Source organism: Mauremys reevesii, linkage group 4 (assembly GCF_016161935.1).
Source record: "Mauremys reevesii isolate NIE-2019 linkage group 4, ASM1616193v1, whole genome shotgun sequence".
NCBI lineage: Eukaryota > Metazoa > Chordata > Testudines > Geoemydidae > Mauremys > Mauremys reevesii.
In genome coordinates this window covers 7,748,970-7,770,187 of record NC_052626.1, presented here as the reverse complement: position 1 = coordinate 7,770,187, position 21,218 = coordinate 7,748,970, and the positions used below count along the sequence as shown (strand labels likewise).

Below are 21,218 nucleotides of genomic sequence, written 5' to 3'. Positions count from 1 at the left end.
TGGCTCGTGTCCTGCTTTCTAGTTCACTCCGCCAAGGTAAAGAAAGCCAGCTGCTTCCATCCTTCCTCACCCTAGAAGCATCACAGAGCTGCTTTTTTTGGACTTCCTTCACACACTTATTCTTCTCTGAGGTTGAACAACACAGTGGGTATTTTTTGTCAGTAAAATATTATCTAGTATCCAAGCTCAACAATGTCTGGATAAGTCTTCCCTGCATCCTTCACTCCGCCTTAGCACACCCAGGCAGCAGCAGCGGGAAGTTAGCCAGTACCATGCAAACTGTTCAAAGGAAACAGAGGGGGAAAGTCCAGGAGGGATGGTGGGACTGAAAGAAAGAGCAGGGTCCTAGCTTATATCAGAGATGTGTCTCTAACACAGTCATGGATAGTCCAGTTGCTCAGGTGTAAAGAGTGAGACATTTTCATCACACTGAAGGCAGATCTTACTCGCTGGAGTAAGGAAATAACGCCGAGTGACAGCCAGCTCCCACCGGCTGTGCTCCACAAGCCTCTTCAGCCCCAGACAACGTGCTGTGTTCGGACTCCCCTCAAGTCTCCCTCAGAGTCTTTGATCGCTCTAGTGTGGCCTCTTGCTCTGAGGTGAATAGCGGAAAACAAAGAGCCACGTATTTTATTTTCTATTTAAAGTCCCGTTCATTGTGAAATGGCCACTGCACTTCAGCTTCAAAGCCCACCCTGACTGCAAGCCGGAGTGCTGTTATTGCTGATATTTATGTCTGGTATGCCCCGGCTGTGACCTCATTAACCATGCAGCTGCTACTGCAAACATGCGGTGAAAACTCCAGAGGAGGAGAGTGTCTGAAAACGGCACACTGCCCCGTGTTACTTATTTTAATTCTTAGGCTCAGATCTTCAGTGGTGTAAATCAGAGACGCTTTTCAAGAGAGCTGCACCAATTTACACCAAGGAGTCAATCCGGACTGCTGTCCTCTTTCACTCCCCCTTATATTTAGTTTATAGGAGCCAATTTTTATCACCAATGTTGCTGATTCTGATGACTGCATGATAAGTAAGGCCCTACTTAATTGGCAATATTGGGGTTCCCGCAATATTAGGCTTCTGCTGCAATTTTGTGTGGCTCCGGCTGTCATCCCGGGGCGGCTGGGGTTCCCACTGTCAGCCCCGAACATGGCGGGTGTTCTGATGTCAGCCTGGGGCAGCTGGAAGCCGGGATCCTGCTGTCAACCCCACACATTAAGGACTATAATATAGTTGCATCAAAATGTCTAGTTATAAAAAAAAAAAAAGCAGGCATAATGTAATATTTGAGTGTTTATATTGTTCCATCAATTTTTTCTTAAACAAATAGGTCTTTTCTGGCTTTTCCGAATTACCACAATTAATGTCCATTATTACTTTTCCAAAATTTTCCATTTTGTGTTTGCAATTTAGCCACCATTATTTGATAATCATCCCACAATTCAAGTAGGGCCTTAATGACAAGGCTATTTTAGTATTAAAAAGGACGCCATCAGCTGTATAAATCCAGATAAATAAACTCGAGAGCTAGTCAATTTTAATAAAAATGAGTTCATAGTCTGAGCTATCACATCTATCCTAGTTCCCCTGAATGCATCTCTGTGATCTTTTTACAATCAGTTTCCTGGGGGGAGTGACGAACCTCATGGTGTGGCCACAGAACAGTTTGCAGGATTGGGGCCTAATGGGTGATACAGGGGTAAACTGTGAACCAGAACCAACAGGGCTTGCTGCCACATGCACAAAAAGATCATCTGTGAAGGATAAGAAACCACTTTATTCAGACAAATGGGAATACTTTCCCTTGATCTTTTAGTTGCAGTGAGTGGGCGTCACTTGTAACAATAGTAGATTATTTTTTTAAATCACACTTTTATCTATTTAAGTTAACCATGTCCCTTTAAGGAACTAGAATTTATCCAGGAAATGCCAATGAAATTTGGACTTTTCTCTTGAGATGAGCAGGAGAATCCTGAATTAGATATTATATATCCTGTTAAAGGAACACTGCCAACTCGTATTTGGTCCTAAATGTAGGTTTTACAAGAATAAGCTCTTAGAGAATTTAAGAACACTAGAAATGTTTGCTACTTGTAAAACAATTCCAGTGAAAAGAGTTTCCCGGCAGTGTTTGCAACTCAAAAATAGCAGCACTAAGACCCTGAAAGTGAAACTGATTGTAAATGAAACTGGGTATCAGTTTAACCTGACAATTTTTCTTTCAATTGCTACTGAATAGCCTAGGCTCTTATCAGATGCTGTTCTGTTTCAGTGGATTTTGTAGCCAGCTTTAAGATCGTTAATTCATATCTCTAACTTGTAAGAGTCAAAGTCAGAACTCTCTATAGTTATGAATGTAGCGCAACCTCATCCTCAAATCCAGCATAATATATGCAGAGATCCTACAACAATCTCTTCTCTCTTTTCCTACAGAAATTCATTCAAAATACCTGCCATGTGTGGTGGATACTGGGTTGTGAGCGGAATGAATCATTCTTATGGCCTCACTAGCACATTGTACAATGTAGCAAAAAAAATGGACAATTGACGTGGAAATACCAGAGCTGTCATAATGGTCCTACTACACACACACACACTGCCTATCACCATCGCTCAGCCCACACCTAGCTCCAAGAGAGCGGCAGTCGAAAAGCAAAGGAGACATGGCCAGTGGAGATGGTATCCTCCCCTGCCCACAACATACACTCAGACGTGGCTTTGGGAAAGCACAGGTTAGTGTGGCCAGAGGTGAATGGGAAGATTAATAAAGAATTAAAGGAGAGTAATGTAATTAATGCAAATCACCCTGCATTTATGGAAAACAGAGCCTGTCAATCTAATTTGATATCTGTTTTCGATGAGATTACAAGTTTGGTTGCCATTAAATGCAGATTTATGGAAATTGTTCATGGGAAAAGGTTGGTTTGATGAATTTCCTGACTTGAAAAAAATCCTTCTAAAACATTTCAAAATTGTCAAGACATTCCATTTTGACTCCTTTGAAATGAAAAGTTTCAGGTTTCTGTTTTGAAATGACTTTAGTATAAAGTAATTAAGTTAAAGAAAAAGAGGTCAAATCCGAAACATTTCAAATGTATTCAAAGGAAATGTTTCAGTGAGCTGAACCGGTCCCACCCCCACCCTCACCCCCTGTTTGTTGGTTCATACAAATTTCTGGAACAAAAAGTTACTCAATTTGGAAAACTGGCTTAGGCCTAAACAAGAATTCCTGCAGTTGGCCTCACATACGCTAGATCGGTTATGGTGTGATCTGTGGCTTGACCCTACCTGCCACTCATTTGATGGACTGAAACCTATAGGGACCATTCCATAGAATCCCTATTGCCCATCGATTTGTAGCATTCAGGGTTTCCATGGCCTGGCAACCAGGAGACCCCTCCATTTGCCAAGACAGTTCCTGTCCTGCCTCATGGCTGCTTTCACAGCAGTTGTATAAGCAAACTGATACCTTAGTGTGGGAACACGGTGCTCCGTGAAACACTGTCCACTCCTAGATGGACACCGGCCAGCGGACATTCCCAGGCTGGGCACAGCTGGGATGGAGAATCTAGCCCTGTCACTGTAGATCAAGAGGTTTACTAGCTGATGAAGAAGTACAGTAGGGCCAGATCTTAGTGAAGCCTTTCTGAATGCTTCCCATCCTTTTCATTCCTTTACCCTCTGGCCCCAGGACCTGGCCCAAGGAGGAGTGCAATTGCCACCTGGCGTGTTTTACTCCAGAAGAGCTATCGCACAAACAGAGCAAGAAGGGGCACCCCTTCTCTTTAAGGAAATGAAGGGTCAGTGACAGCGAATGCTCAGTGAGTGTCTCAGTTACCGCCCAGCCTAGGAGAGAAAGTTCAGGTGGGCTCCATAATTCTTCATTTGATTCATTAGAAACAATTCCAGAGAATAAAGCGTATAAATATGTAGGGAAAATGGCCCCACCTAGCTAGCTTCAGTAAATCACCTGATCAACCCTGTCTACTTAGCTATGCCTTATTCACAGTTATTAAGATCTTTCTGCTGTAAAAATATTCTCCACCCATCTGGGTAAGCCCAGACTACGGCTAACCTACTTATTATGAGCCCGATGACTGAACAGTCATGAATGTGCATACAGCCCACACATTTTGGGTGGGAAGGTTGCCACCCACTCAGATTTTGTCTAGAGAACCTAGTTTTGACAGGTGTGTTCCAGTTTCCCTTGCTAATCACAAATGTGTACACCCCTTCAGGATCATGAACAGAGCTGGGAGAATCATGTGGGAGAATTTAGTCCATTCTCCTAGTCACTAATTTTCTGCAAACAAACTACAGTTTTTACAAACCTGATCCACTGAAGACAATGGGCATTTTGCCAGTGATTTCACTCAATGTGAGCAAAGCTGGGGCGTGTTTGAAATATTTCCACCAGTGATTTGGGTGAACAAATCTCAGGAATGGCTGGCTCGCTCTCCGAGATGTGTGACTGTCACATGGTACTGTGTCTCTTCCCTGATTGGACGACTTAACCTTTATAAACAGTCCATCCACTTCTGCCCCAAACAAACTGGATCTCACGGTGAAAGCAATCTGGGTTACAACCACGAAATGTACTTTCCCTAGATATTCCTGTGAATAAAACCCCGGTCGCACAAACATGGGTGAAAATCAAATCAGGAGGTGGGCAAAGGCAAATGAAACCTGGTTCTAATGAGAAATCACTGGAACGTCCATGCACAATATTTTTCAGAAGTGATCACGTGAGGTTTCTGGTGCCATCTTAAGGCAGACAAGTCCTGGCTTCGTAGTGCCCACCCATAAGAGACTGTCTGGCAGGCAGATCCTCCTGCTCTAGAAAGCAAGAGCCTTAAGCTGGATAATGGCAACCGGCAAAAATCTTTTGAGATCCAACGGCAGTTTCTAGTGGGAGAAAAGCTGTCGAAGAGCCAGTGACCTTTGGTGCCTTGCCCCGGAACGCAAGCAGAGCTGCAGCTGTTAAGCAGAGTACAAGCCCCTGCAAGCCTGTGAGTTCATTGCCGCTTGCCCAGTGGACTCAGCAAGTGGAATGAACCAGCGCAGGTGCACTTCAGACTGCTCCAGGCACCGCAGCCAGCACAGCTGCTGAAGACAGAGGGGAAAGCTCCACACAAGATCTCCCCCCTCCAGTTTTGCTCTGTGCATGGAGCTTGGAGCACCCTTGGGACCTGCAGGCTGCAGGATTCCTGCAGTTCACTAGACCTAGGTCTGAGCTCCTGAACACCAGAAAACCCTCAGTGAGTCAAGAATGCAACAGCCCACAGAGCTGGCCCTGGGTGTTTTTCTACCCAGGGTGGAAAACGTTTCTCCCCCCCCACACACATTCCTGAACCATCAGAGCAAAAAAGGCAGACGAGCCTAGTGATGCGGTGCCCCCCCCACCTCTGCCTTCCCCAAAGATGTGCTGATTTGTCACCCCTGATCACACACCCCTCAGGCCAGCCCTGATAGCCCATCTCCTCAGCAACCCCAGCTCTGAGAGCACATGGCCTCCTCTCATCCCACTGGCTCCCCCGAGAATACTGGGTCAAGCCCAAACAGGGGCGGCTCTAGGCATTTTGCCGCCCCAAGCACGGCAGGCAGGCTGCCTTCGGCCTTAATGACATCGCCCTTCCGCAAAATCCTGGCTTCCTGCGCCCTTCGCTGCAGGGCCTGCCGCTTATTAACTGGTTTCCTGACAAAGCAACTTTTCGGTGCTTTGCCCCTGCCTTGAAATCTTAAACCTACTGGTTTGGCGGATGGTTACACGAGGCCCTTCTGAACTGCTTGGAACGAGGAGATTGCAAAGGGCCGGTCACCAAATGAGAGAGGGAGGTTGGAGTGGGGCTGGCAGCTTTGCTAGGTGAAAGGTGCAGTGGGTGAGTTTGAAGGAACCCTCCCAATTGGTGGAGTTTTCACAGTGCTGGGCGAGAGAAGCTATTGCAGCAGGAGCAGAGCATGGGGCTACAATGCTAATCTGTCCCCAGGAATCCCTGCCCAGCAGAGTTAGCACCTCGCTTTCAGCACCACCCAGCACAGCTACCAGCAGATGTTCCGGCTGCTGGATTTGAAGCGGAACTGCACACTGCTGTAGTAGGAACAAGCCAGGAAAGGCCTTCAAGCCACCCAGCTGGGAAATACTACCTGGGTAACGCACCCACATTGGTGCTTGTTATGAAGCCACTTCCCAAAGCGCCGCTCAGGAACGCAGGATCCTTATTTAGGATACTCGCACTAAGCCGCTCAACAGGAATTTGAAGTGCCGAACAAGTCACTGCAAGCTCATCTGAAGTAGGCGGCGAGCCTCCGCTCCTGCTCACTCAGGGTTCATCTCGTTCCTGGGCGATGAGTGTAGCGGATTGCTTCACCCAAGAGTGACAGCAAGATTGTGGCCATCGGGCAAACGCCTCCTCTCAGATCCGCTCCCAGCACCAGGCACGTGGAGAGAGCAGAATGCCTGAAGCAAGATCCACCGGCAAAGAGCTCAAAAAGGAACAGCTCTGCCCCCGATCACCAGCTGGCAGGTCCCTGCTGCGACATGGGCGGCTGACATCTCCAGCGGGGAAAGATCAGTCCTCTTGAGCTCAAAGCAAGGATCGGGTGGGAGTCTGAAGACAGGGGACCTGGGGGCGTACATTAGTGCAGAGGGGTAAAAAGGCTGATGCGTTACACGGAGGGAGCCCAGTGCCCCCTCAGTGTAACACCACTGGCTTGATGTGCACCAGGGGTGACGTTTTCTGAACCGTCATGGCTCAAACACGCTTCCCCCTCGAGGCCCTCGGCTTTGCCTTGCCGTCACGTGATGCCAGGACGCAGTAGAACACGCTGCATCACACTACGGGCAAGGCTGGCTAGCTGTGCCGAAGGGAGCCAGCTGCATCGTCCAAGGGGAGGGTGCAGCATGTGTCCCCTCCTATGTGCTTGCTGGATCTCCGGACCAGTGCATCTCCCCTACTCGCTGTGGCTCAGCATCACAAGGCAGCCCTCGCTGGCACGGTTACCCTTTGGGCACCAATAGCTGCTGCCCAATTACCTGGGTGCTGAGCGCTCCCCTGGAACCTCTGGCACTCGCCCTTACAGGGGAAGATTTCCCTTTGCTCCCGCAGCGCAGGGGCCGCGGTAAAGCCAGCCGCAGTGGTCGGATATTTCTGTAAGGGAAGCCCTTCCAGAGTGAGCATAAGCACCGTGGTCAGACGCCTCTCCCCGAGAACAGGTGCTACAGCCTCCTTACATGGAGCACTTCCTCTGCTGTAGCTGGCGGAGAAGTGCGGAGGTTTTTACCACCATCGCCACCCCAGTGACAGGCCCGCGTCAGTGTGCTTCTTGGAAAAGCCCCGGTGGGAAACGGCACACAAAGAATATTGTCCTCTGGACCTGGGTTTTGGGGTGAGGGACGGGCCATGCAGACAGTCACAGCCTGATTTACCAGCACCTCGGGCTCAGCTGTTGCATGGACTGAACTATTCTTGCAAGCATAGTCCTTCCTTCTCAAACTCGGAGATGCCCTTGCACTCCTGGGGCACAGTGCGTTTAAGCGGCATTTTCCCCCACCTCAGTTTCTTTATGATCTGCTCCTCTATCCCTCCTAGGGCCATTCCTGGGTTGCCTCTCTCTGTCTTTTCCCAGCCTGGGGAACTGTCATACTGGGTCAGACCAACAGTCCATCTAGCCCATACCCTGTCTCCAGTAGTGGCTAGTACCAGAGCTTTGGGAGAGTGTATAGAACAAGCCAATTTTGGAGAGATCCACCCGTCTTCCCCTCCCAGCTGCTGACAGTCAGAGGTTTAGGGTCACCCACAGCATGGGGTTACACCATTGATGAACCTCTCCTCCATGAACTTCTCGAATTCTTTTTTGAAGCCAGTTATAATTTTGGCCTTCACAACATCCTGTGGCAACGAGTTCCACAGGTTAATCGGGCATTGTGTGAGGAAGGACTTCCTCTTGTCTGTTTTAAACCTGCTGCCTATTAATTTCACAGGGTGACTCCTAGTTTCTGTATTGTGGGAAAGGGTAAATAGAACACTTCTCAATTCGCTTTTTCCTCACCATTCATGATTTTATAGACCTCTGTCATATCCCGCCCCATAGTTCTCTCTTTTCTAAGCTGAACAGTTCTAATCTTTTTAGTCTCTCCCCGTATGGAAGCTGTTCCACACCCTTACATTATGCAACATTAGCTGATGAGCCTTGAAAGCCATAGCATGGCTTATTACCATGTTATTCTCTAATGCAACAATGTGAACACCACACAGCATCCCACACACACATGCACATGCACACACTCCAAGAAGCCAGGGGGCCTAAGATCTAATGGAGAAAGGGAGAATCACCTTTCTAAGCCCCTTCCATCTAAGATGTCACAATGCGTATTTTGGAATCGCTGCTGGCAGGACTTCCTGGCTCCTGCAAAATCCAGCGCTCAACAGACGGCACTTTGAATGTCTACCCTGCCTTGAATGCACAGCCCTTTTTCCCGGCCGTGGCAGCCCCAAATCAACTGATATGTATGCGGTTGCTCAGAGGTACCGTGAGTCACCATTGTGACTCTCCGAGCTTAATGCACTTCTCTTTAATGAAGCCACCAGGAGAACCATGTTCTGAACACAGTGCTACCATCCCTAGCAATGACCGGTGGGGGCTGGGTATCAGGACCTCCACTCATGCTAGCAAGAAGAGGAGCCCTGTCCAAGGAGATTGAGAAATCAACAAAGAGCTGAGATTTCGTGCAGAAAAGGGCCTAATTTCAGCCTAGGTTCATGTCCACAAATGCAGAAGCATCAATTGTTTTAATTGAACATTGTGGCACGGCACCCTGGAACGCTCCCCGACCCAACCCTGCACTGTGTATTTCCCCTTGCAGATGTTTGCACTCAACTGCACTGACTCAGCTTGTGTTTTGGCAGCTAGAGTCAAGCGAGGAGGCTTGGCTTGGCTCTGGCCTTTGAATTTTCAGGCTTGCCTAGAGCTATTATCTAGGCCACAGATCGTTTAATTTAAATACATGAAATTGTGTTGGCCAGTAGCCTTTCAATCGCGATTAGGCCCCTTAGCCATCATCAGCAAACCCCTTCTCGGTTTTGAGCACAAAGACAGAGGAACCCCCTGCCAGCCCTGGAATGGGGGATTCCGTTCCAAGCATCGGGATGCACGTTAAAGCATTGCAAACATTGCCAGAAAAGCTGGGCCAAATTCTCCTTTGGCTACATCTGTGTAATCCTGGAGTGACCCAGCTGGTATCAGTGGAGCCACCCTGGATTTACACTAGTAAAACAGACCATAATTTGGCCCACTATTTGTTACTCAGGTAAGCAGTTACCCGTTTTCTGGGGTAATATTACCTCTATCACAGTAGTATACAGTCCCCAGCTGAGATCGGGGCCATGTGCTAGGCACTGTACATACACACAGTAAGTGACTCCCCTAAAAGAACTTACAGTCTGAATAGACAAGACAGACAAAGGAAGTATTGTTGTCCCAGCTTTATAGATGGGAAACTGAGGCACACAGCGATCGACTGAACTGCCTGAGGTCCAAGATGAAGACTGCGGCAGAGCAGCGAAATGACCCAGGATCTCCTGAGTCCCAGCCAGTGCTATAACCCTAAGACCATCCTTCCTCCCACAGTCCGTTAACCATAACAGGCTTGTTCCTTAACATGCTCCGAAGTCACATCCCATGGCAAGCAGTCGGTCTGTGCTGCTCTGGGTCAGCCCAGAGCACAGCACTTCTCCAAGATGGATCGGATCTCTCGGACATGGGATGTATCACAAGGGAATCTTACCTATGGTGTGACCTCGTCCCTAAGGTTTGGAATCACTTTGCTAACTACAGCTCCATGCCTGCACCAGGAGGGAAAGCAGAGATGCCGAGTGCCGTGTTGCCTGGTCAGGTCTCAGTTTGGAAGATTTAGAGGCATTGTTGGAATATTCCCCTTGGCCCTACGGTCTCAGCTCGTGCCAGGGCAAGGATGGCACTAACGAAGCATCAGTGAGACACATGGGCTGGGCATGGGTCAGCAGCTCATACCCTCAGTGAGTGATCTCAGTGCCGTCTCAGCTCCAGGGCAGGCCGGGGTAGGCGGGAGCTTCTCTCACCAGGCCCTAGTACTTGCCACCAAGAGCACCAGCTGGCTGAGTGGCTGGACCTAAATATCCCATCATGCCCTCTTGGGGACATGGTGCTGTGCAAGGGGCAAAGCGTTAGACGTCCCTTCTAGCTACAGAGACAATAATGCCCTGCGGCTCAGACAGGGGAAAACCGTCTCTGTGCACCAAGCGCAAGGGCGGCCCAGATTGCGAGCCCCCTACTCCTATTAATAGTTCCAGTGAAGCCCATGGAGCTACACCATTTTACACCAGCTAAGAATCTGGCCCATCAAGCTGGATTCTGCTCTCAGATGTGTACACAGCCGTAAACCCAGAGCAACTTCCCCCAAGTAAGTCAAGTTACACAAGAGAAAATCAGTGTAAGTGAGAGCAGATTCAAACCCAGAGTTTAGACAGAGTTTTAGATATTGCCCACCACTGCAATGCAGCCACCTCTGAGGTAGAGTACAGCAGCTGTTTTAACTGTGCACCGCAACGGCACTGAAAGGCTTGAGACAGGAAGCAAAGAATATCATATCCACAAAACTGCCCTTCGTGGGACATAACTCAGCTTAACTATGTAAGCGTAAAGGACGGTTATTATCATATGAATGACATCTATAGGTGCTAATCACCCCACAGATGAAAAGGATAGGCAGACACTGCCACTTCAGTAAAGGTGTCATTCTCCCATCCAACCCCCACCTTGCTATTCGGAATTATCCGCCAGCTGGATGGGTGCCCAGCCAAGGAGATTTCAGCTGCAATCTGGACTTCAGAGGATGGAAAAAGCAACAGGGAGCTCCTACCGTGGAAGAACTTTGTGGTTTCTCTTCTGAAGCCAGCCATATAATCTAGGGCTACGCGTCACATACAATTGCTACATCCTCAAGCACGTCCAGGAGTAATGCACAAGCCACTGCTCATTAGGCACAGCCGAGAGGTGGGGCTGCTTCGAACCTGCCACCTTTTATTATTTCCTAGCCCAGCTAGAGCGACACCAGCTAGAGAACCTAACACACAGCAGCACGCAATGAAGACTCCTTCTCTCCAGGTCTCTGTTAAACTCTTACATTTTAGGACACCCTCTCCCCCTCTCCCAAGCTATAAGTCCATCTTTAGGGCCGGTCTAAAGAAAATAACTTCCAGCGAACGCTGCTCCCCTGGGACTTCCTTCAAGTCAAGGGAAGGGGAGGATGAAAATGTTATGTCTGAACAGAACCATCACAAACCCATCATGCACCCTTCCCACCACCCAGGTGGGGAGTGCCTAGGACACCCATACAGTGCTATTAAAGAGACATGCAGCTGGCAAGGTTTTGAGAGCAGATATTTGCCGGGTGGGATGACTGTCAATGGGTCTCTTTGCTCTGCCTTCAGGACAGCTCCTGTTCAGAAGACTCCCTGGTATAAGACAACAGAGCTCTTGGTTTCATCAAACCCCGTAATGCAGCATCTGTAATGACAACTCTTTATTACCCAGGGCAACTCCCAGGGAAGCCAGTGGGAAATGCAGGTATTCAGCATGAAAAACACCGACAGCTGATTAAAAGGTGAAAACCTAGTTTTGCCCCAAGTTTCAAAGTTGGATTTTTTTTCTCTCCAAAACATTAGAAATTGAACCATTTTTTGCCAACATTTTTGATATTTAAAATGTTTTTAATCAAAACATTATTGCAGTATTTCATTTACTAAAAACCTGGTTTTCTGCAAACAAAACATTTCAATAGCCACTTGGGAAATGTTTTCAATCATTTTTTTTAAAAGATGACATTTCCCACATTTTCCGTTTTTTGGTGAACATTTTCATTTTTACAAAAAGGCCATTTTTTTCCAATCAGAAAAAAACCCACCCTTTTCATTCAAAACATCTTGACCAGCTCCCCAAATTCTGAAGCTGGAGGGTACATGTAGCATTTCCTTAATGACATATAAATCTGTTTTATTGCACAGTATATCCCACTCTTTCAATATTATAAGGACAAAATCCAATACCACGCCATCCTCCAACATGCTGGTTTGAAATGAAGCCTAATCTGATCATTATAATCTCCCTTTCGTATTCTATTTCATAAATTAGTTGCAGAAGATAAATGTGTTTGACTCTGTCCCAGCTACTGTAGTTATGGCAAAGATATTTAATGTACATTTTCAGTACAGGAGAGTCTGGCTTTCTTCTGCATCATATACATGACTAACAATATTTCTCTTCTCTCACTACCAACAAAGGGAAAGAGAGAGAAAACAACACAAAAATGCAGATAGATTTATACTCTGTAGGTCATTTAGCATGTCTGTTTTTACTGGGTTTGCTAATGGGCACATGATGGATGAACAGCATGGAAAAAAGATATTCCTCTTTATTAAAGCCTCATTAAGACTTTTTATGGTTATCACTGGTGACAAATGATGCATTCCTCGCTACAGAATGGAATAATAAAAGCTACCTCTGGTTGATTTGGACTGGAAAACTCATTATTCTTGCTGCCAGTGGGTTTCTCCAGGGAGAGATACTGCATCACATGGATGGAGAAAACCCAACTGGATTGGCCGGCTTTGTACAAACAGATGAGAGGAAAATATGATTGAGAGGGAGGAGTGCATCAATTATAGTCTATTTGCTTTAATAACCCCTCTTATTGTCCGGCTCCATATTTACATATTTTTTTTTTATAATAGAAAGAATAATTAAAGCCTCCACTAAAGCTCAACACTCGGGCTTTACAACAGAAGACCCTTCGGTGGTAAAAAGACAGAATAGGAAACGGCCCCGATCTTCATGTTTAGAAAATGGCAAGGCCCCATCTCTATGAAGTTACTAATCAGGCGTCCAGGAAGCTGAACAATGCAGCTAAAGCTCCCGCTCAAGGGACTCAGTGGGTTGGATTTATGGCAGCGTGCTGCACACGGCCTGGAAATCAGTTTAGCCTTATCTTGGTTTGGGCCTCTGATCTCACCTGGAATCTCATCTTGCAACATTCCTTGGCACAAGGAGAGCTTTTATGGTACATATTTTGTGTTTATTTCTCTCAGGGCTGTTAAATCGGACACCTGCCTTGCTCCAAGCTTCCTACGAAGCCACGTATTTGCTCCAGGATTAACGTAACTATAGTTTGACTGAAGTTGGAGCAGATGCAGCTGCTTTTTCCTTCCTTCTCTGTCCAGAAGGGGAAAAGCAGGACACTCCCTTACACCACAAAACGATGGCGCGTGCCCAGCCCCTACACATCCAAACATTGACTATTGAAGAGGGGTGGGGAAGGGGGAGGTGTGTTTGAAATCCAAAACCCAGCCCAAACCAGCATTTTTTGAAAATGGGTGAGGCATCTCTCTTTAAACACACACCAAAACTCCAGGTCTAAACACTGCCCAGACTTAGGGGTGTTTGAAATTCAGAGCCAGATATTGTGGCTAAACCCATCTCAACCAGCACTGGAGTGTATGTGGCCAGGATCCAGGACAGGAAAGGAGAGAGGTCAGGAACCACTTGGCCAGTGGGGTCACCCGGTGTTATTCTACTAGCAGCTGTTTCCCCCAAATATTGCACTTTACTACCTTCAGTTAAAGACTGTTCCTATTAGCTGCTCTGATTGCTGCTCTGAGCAGTTTATTCTATTTATTAACTTCTCTCTAAATAAAGTCAGCCCATTGTAATTCCACCCTATGCTCTTATGTGGCTTGAGTGCAAGCTCCCTGGTGCATATAGCCTTGTAGCAACTATTCACGGCGTGAAACTGATGCTAGCCAGTCTGATGACTATTCTTCCTCATGAGTGTCTGGGGGACTGACCATTATTAATGCAATAAGGCCTTCGAGGCAGTGCATTTCTGGGAACAACCGGAGCAGAGTGAGAAAGGGACAAGGCCAAAGACCAAGCGGTTTTAACCGCCCAAGAAGTGGCACATGTTGGCTGAATGGAATTGATGGAAAGAAAGTCGTGCTCAGCATGGCTCTTGTAGACACTATATAGACCTGGAGACTAGAGCTGGTCAGGAGCTTTTTTTGTTGGAAAGTCATTCCAATTAAAAATGCCCTTGCCACCTTTTATTTGGCCAAGAAATGTTGATTTTCCCATCTGGAAAATCAAAATTTTAGCTCCCTGGTTGCCTTTCTGGAAGGCTCTTAGATGAGCAAGATGAGCCTGCTGAGAGAGAAAGTAAAATTGACAAGAGATTTTCAGGAGGCGAGCTGGGAAGCCAAATATTCCATCCCGCTTCAGGATGTTTTTGTTGGTTTGGTTTTTTTTTTGCAAAAAAGTGAAATTTGTTGTGGGAAAGAATTTCCATGTTCTGCCCATCTCTAATGGAGACAGAAGGCTCGTACACTGGAAAAATGCTCATTACAATAAGGAAGCCTTTCCAGGAAGCAAGAAGGTATCCAGTTTTTTGATGTGCACACCCCAGGTTTCATAACGTAATCAAAACATTGCCTCTGCCAGAAAAGCCAGGCACCATCAGCTGATCAGATTTGTGGGGGGAAAAAGATGGAATTGTGGGTGTTACGATAAAAGCATGAAAGGTGCTACAGTCTTAGGGCATGACCCAATAAAGATTTTCAGATATGGGGCCATCACCAACTCATGCCATGTAGCCTGTGGCAGCCATTTTAACAACACCATCATAATTGGAAACGTTGTTGTTTTACAGGTGGACATATAAGGGGAGCAGTCTTGGTTTTGCTTCACCATGACCTTAACACTGGTGTAAGGATACATTTTGTACTAATTTTGATTGTCAGCATGGTCTTGGAAGAATTTAATCCCAGTTCTCTTTTCTTTCAGATGCTACTTTGGCTGCCTGAAACCTGCTTGGCGATTGGGTAATATTACCTGTACACAGCAGCGATGTATATTATATTACTATTGGCTAATATTAATGCTTCAAATATGTCAAAATGATACTAGCATGTCTGACATCCATTCCTCTATTGACTGGGACAAGTGTGCGCTTTGTCAGGAAGACACAGGTGCAGAGTTGAGTAATCCATCAGAATAAAAAAGAGAGCATGTTGGATCTGGCTAACAAACTCTACTAGAAAATAACAGATGTTTCCATAAGCTGAATGGACTTCCAATATCCACAGAGGTATGTAGAGGATGGTGATGGTATTGAAAAGACTTTGAACGAGAACACTGGACATTGGAACAAATCTTGCTACATCAAGTTTCACAGGACCAAACTTTAAAAGGCTAAAACGGATAAAGTTGTGGATCACGCTGATGAACTGCAGAGGAAACACACCTATTTAAGTGACCAGCACAAAGGACCTCCAGAAAAAGAAGCGTGAAATTAATGCACCATTAGAAAATCTCCATGAAGCTTCCACCCTCAGCATCGATAGTCGAGTCCACAAGAGAGCACTTCAGCTGCAAGACCAGCACTTGCTTGTACATGGGACTTAGTGGCCCAAGAGGCAAAGTATCATGCAAGATGTTTGACGTCTCTCTACAACAAGGTCATGGAGAACAAAACTGAGCAAAGCAACACAGAGAAGATGTCACGTGGGAAGATTGCCTTTGCTGAACTAATAGCATACACCGAAGAGGCAAGACTGAATGAAGATGTGGCTCCAGTCTTTAAACTAGTGGGCCTCACAAGGCTTTGAATAGCTACACTAGAACAGCTGGGGATGATACTGGCTGGCCACATTCACAGCACTGAACTAAAATCCTGTATCCTTTCAGACATTCCAGATCCCCAAGTACACGAATAAGGATGTGATGTGCTCCCCTTCAACTAGGATATTGGACATGCCCTCCGAAGATCATGTGAGGAAGACTCTGTTGAAGGAGAACTTCATCTGCCCCAAACAGCCAAAATTATTCAAAGGGACACATTTCAAATGAAGACAGTTTACTGGATTATTTGACCCAGGATGCCAAGCACAATCTATGCCTGTGTCACTATTGGGTCTGAGGTCCATAATATTGGATGGTCCAAAGATTAAAATTCAGTCAGAACAAGTTTCTATTCATCCAGCTACCACTACTTTGGCACTACACTTGAAGTAACAGAAAGTTTGTACCACAACAAAGCTTGAGAAATGCCTTTACCAGGCTACATTGGTTTTGAAACTTTGTGCACAGACATGAAGAAATGAGCTAGCAGATACCTTCTTTAAACTTGGATTAAAACCCTAATCCTGCTTTAAACAAACTGGGTGTAGCTTCCTTAGTTTTGGATAGACTGGTCAGAAAACAGAATTTCCATCCCTTGGGAAATTCTGACATTCTGAAATTTGTCGAGACGAAAAGTAAAAGTTTTTCACAGAACAGAATTTCTGGAAAAACAGAATTCAGAAACATTGTAATGAACTTATCAAAATGTTTCAATTTGATCCTTATAAAATCAAAGCAATGTAGGGCAGGTTGTGTCAAGTAAACTTAGACCAGGGGTTGGCAACCTATGGCATGAGTGCCAAAGACCGATTTTTAATGGCACACTGCTGCCTGCCAGAGCAGCATGCCATTAAAAATCCTGCCCGGCCCAGCCCGCTCTTCTCCGCCCTCCACCCCCCCCCGACCCGTGGGGACAGGGGGCAGAAGCATGGGCGTGCGGTGCGTACAGGGTGTGCCCAGGCACACCCTAATGTAGGAGTGGGCAAATGGCCCCAGTCTCCCGGCGCGGCAAGCTGCAGGGTCTGCGCTCCCAGGCCGGAGCACCCGGCCGAGCACAGCAAGCTGCCGGCCCTTCCCCTGCCTTCCTCCCTCCCCTGGAGCCCTGCCGCCACCCGCGCAGCGTTCTGGGGGCCGGGGCTGCGCGCTCCTGTGGGGCAGTGTTTGGCTCCGCGGGGAGACAGACACACTCCCCCCTCCCCTGGAGCCCTGCCACTGCGCGTGTAGCGCTCTGAGGGGCAGGCTGCCTGCTCCCATGGGGCAGCGTGTCTGGCTCTGCGCGGAGCAGAACATGCTGCTAGGAGCCTCATGGTAAGGGGTCCGGGGCCGAGAGGGTTGGATAAGGGGTGGGGGCAGTCAGGGGACAGGGAGCAGGGTGGGTTGGATAGGGGGTGGGATCCCAGGTGGGATGGTTAGGGGCGGGGAGGTCTCTGGAGGAGGCAGTCAGGGAGCAGGGGGGGTTGGAGGGGGCAGGGGAGTCCCATGGTCTGCAGAGAAGTGGGGGCAGGGCCTTGGGGAAGGGGTGGGTGGAATAGGGGCATATCCCCTCCAACCCCCTGCCCTGACACCGCCCCCCCCACACCCCATCCTCTGCCCTGAGCCCTGTGCCCCGCATCCCCCCAGGCCCCTGCCCAGAGCCCTGGACCCCCCTCATACACACCCAACCCTCTGCTTGACTCCTTCATCCCCCCCCAACTCCAGCCCGGACTCTGGCACCCCACACATACCCAGCCCCCTGCCCTGACACCTGCACCCCCTCACATGCCCCCAGCCCTCTGCCCTGACTCTTGCACCCCCACATACTCAGCCCCACCCTGAGCACCAAACGGGAGCTCCTGCACACACACACACCCTGCACCCCTCACACCAAATGGGAGCTGCCCAGGTAAGTGCCCCACACCCAAACCTCCTGCCCCAACCCTGAGCCCCCTCCCTCATTCTAGCTCCTGGCCAGACCCTGCACCCCCAGCCCTGTGCTCAGTGCACTCCCACCCTCAGCTCAGTGCAGAGAGAGGAAGAGAATGGGCCAGTACCAGGGAGAAGGTAGGTACCCACTGTATGTGGGCAGGGCCGGGACCCCAGACCGGCAGCGGGCTGAGCGGGTCTGGCAGCTGGGATTCTGGCTGGCAGGAGCCGGCGGATGGAACCGCTGAGCGGCAGGGGGCTGAGCCGCTCAGTCCACTGCCGGTCTGGCAGGGCCGGCTCCAGACCCCAGCGGCATGCCACCGGGAGGGCGGCAGGCGGCTCAGGTGGACCTCCCGCAGGCATGACTGCAGATACTCCACCGGAGCCGCGGGACCAGGGGTTCCCCCGCAGGCACGTCTGCAAGAGGTCCCCCGGAGCCGCGGGACCGGCGACCGCCAGCGCGCCCTTGGCGGCGTGCCGCCCTGCTTGGGGCGGCGGAATTCCTAGAGCCGCCCCTGTGGTCTGGGGTACCGGCCGCTGGCCCCGCACAGCCCGCTGCTGGTCTGGGGTTCTGGCTGCCGGACCTTTGCCAGCCGGGGTCCCGGCCACAGGCCCCACTCAGCCCACTGCCAGCCTAGGTGAACAGAACCCCAGACCAGCAGCGGGCTGAGCGGGCTGGTGGCGTAAGATCAACATTTTAATTTAATTTTAAATGAAGCTTTTTAAACATTTTGAAAACCTTGTTTATTTTACAATACAACACTAGTTTAGTTATATAATATATAGACTTATAGAGAGAGACCTTCTAAAAAACATTAAAACGTATTACCGGCACACGAAACCTTAAATGAGAGTGAATAAATGAAGACTCGGCACACCGCTTCTGAAAGGTCACCAACCCCTGACTTAGACCATTCCTGATGGGTGTTTGGTCCAACCTCGTCTTAAAAACCTCCAATGAAGGGATTCCACAATGTCCCTTGGAAGCTACTCCAGTATTTAACTGCCCTTCTAATTAGGAAGATTTTCCTAATCTCCAACCTTAATCTCCCTTGTTGCAGATTACTGCTTCTCCTACCATCTGCAGACATGGAGAACAACTGATCACTATTCTCTTATAACAGCCCTTAACCTATTTGAAGACTTATCAGGTTCCCCCTCAGTCTTCTTTTCTTAAGACTAAACGTGCCCAGTTTTAAAAAATCTTCTCTCACAGGTCAGGTTTTCTAAATCTTTGATCGTTTTTGTTGCTCCCCTGTAGCTTTCTCCAGCTTGTGCAGACCTTTGTTAAAGTGTGGCACACAAAACTGGACTCCAGCTGAGGCCTCGCCAGCGCTGAGTAGAGCAGAACAATTCCCTCCAATATCTTACATACGTCACTTCCGTTAACACGTCTCAGAATATTAGCCTTTTCCACAGCTGCGTCAGATCGTTGGCACGTATTCAGTCTGTGATCCACGGTAATCCCCAGACCCTTTTCTGCAGTACTAGTGCCTAACCTCAAAACGTTAAGAAATATAACAGCCCATACAAGTCGGAACAAAAATGAGAAAGTCAAAACAAAATATTCCCTTTTGATTTTGAATCAGTCTGAAACTTTTCCATCCAAAACGTCATCAAAATCCACATGTTCCTGTGAAACATCGAGTTGTGATAAAACAGCCTTTTCCAATAGAAATCGGTCCCATGCAGACTTGTTTGACCAGCTTTAGTTTTAGCCAAGTGTTCTGCCGGCAGCCAATTGGGACTGGAAAGTGCTGTCCAGCGATAAGTGCCATGAATCTCTATTGTGAGCCAGCTACATTCACACCGAGACATACCCTACTCCACAAATAGGCCCATTCATATCAATGCAAACCAAGCACTATTCAGCCTGGATAAAAGAGGCAGAATCTGGCCCTACGTTTTTATTCACACACTTTTTCAAGTGCCACAAGATGTCACTTAGGGCTCAACCTGCCAAGCCTTATGTGACTGAGTGATCTTATAGCAGTGAGAAGCCCACTGACTTCAGTGGAGAGCTCCTGTGAAGAAAACCTACTCACGTGAGTAAGGGTTGAAAGAACAGGATCTGGTTGAATTAGGAAAACATTTTTTTGTGAACCGTGGCTGAAATTTTGGCCCCACTGAAGTCCATGGAAGCTTTGCCGTCGACATCAGTCAGGCCAGGATCTCGCCCTTCCTTGCTCCTAGTGAAGCAGGTGGGTCGTTTCGCAATGTGGGAACTTGTTTTGTTAGCACGTGGGCCTTTTCTAAGGTTCTAGAGCATCTCACAGCCTAGAACGCCTGGCAGAGTCCCTCTGCCTTCTGTTTACAGATCCATTTCACTGCCTGTTCCCATCTGTGCCCTCTTCCCTGCTGTTCAGAGACATGCAGGAACTTGAAAAGGAACAGCCAAGAAACCCGTTTGTCTTCATAACACGAGGGAGAGAAGAGCAAGAGTTGTGGGTGGAAGCAGCTCTTTCCTCTGTTCCACAAAGCAGGCTTGTCCTCCGAGGCCGGCAGTCAACCCAGGCAATTAGCTGTCTTGTTTTCCCAGAACAGGTACCCAGAAATCCAAGTTCCTGCCATCTTGCCAAAGAGCCCAGGGGCCTGATTTGCATTCACAGAGGTTTAAATCAGGAGTAACTGACCATGGGAGTCAGTGGAGCTTTACACCAGCCTGAACTCAGGTCTCATGCTTCTTAGCTGCCTTCAGGCAGATCCAAGGAATTTGAATTAAAGGGAGCTGTTCTCTCACCAGAGATGAGTTTTAAACCACTTAACCCTGGGAGCAGAGAAAATAGGTGTGGCTGCTAGATTTATTTCTCAGGTGACTTCTCTGCTAAACTCATCACTGCAGATTCATTCTCCGCTCGTGCCATAATATAAATACGTATTTTTTCATCACTTGGCCATGTTGAAAATGTCTTTAAAACAACCTGGGGCCCAGTCCTCACACAGACAATACTCCCATTAACTCCTGTGAGAGTTACACACTTGTACAAGGACTGCAGGGACACTGTATGCGGGGCACTCGGAGTCATTCTAAGTTGGTGCCTACAGAGCCAGTACATGTCAATGCAATAGCACAAAAAGAAGCTAGCAGGGTAAGCAGCGTCCAGATCATTTCCATATTTCCCATTCAGCCCTGGATAATTTATCCTAGATATGATCAACAGGCAGCAGTTTCCATTTTCAGCTTTGTAGCCTTCTTTAATCTTCCTGCGTTTCTGTATTATTCCTCCTGACACCAGCAGAAAGCTCTTCCCAATCTGATGATAAACTCTCAATGGACTATGGCCAAAAACTCTCACACATACAGTCTGTGGGACAAATCCTGCCTTCATTTACACCAGTGCAATCCCACTGGCTTCAAAGCAGTTGCAGCAATGTAACTGAAAGGAGAATACTCCTAACACAAGAACTAGGGGTCACCAAATGAAATTAATAGGCAGCAGATTTAAAACAAATAAAAGGAAATATTTCTTCATACAATGCACAGTCAACCTGTGGAACTCCTTGCCAGAGGATGTTGTGAAGGCCAAGACCATAACAGGGTTCAAAAAAGAACTAGATACATTCATGGAGGATAGGTCCATCAATGGCTATTAGCCAGGATGGGCAAGAATG

At 47.9% G+C, this 21,218-nt stretch overlaps 1 protein-coding gene and 1 long non-coding RNA gene across 2 annotated transcripts in view; one reads left to right on the top strand and one right to left on the bottom strand.

The window, feature by feature from the left end:
• FRMD6 (FERM domain containing 6) overlaps positions 1–21,218 on the bottom strand; it is a 158,552-nt gene that overhangs the window by 130,467 nt on the left and 6,867 nt on the right. The window lies entirely within an intron of this gene.
• Positions 2,638–16,188, top strand: LOC120404948. Its single transcript, XR_005598277.1, has 3 exons — positions 2,638–2,731; positions 12,767–13,092; positions 14,868–16,188. It is a non-coding gene; the product is annotated as an uncharacterized LOC120404948 (long non-coding RNA).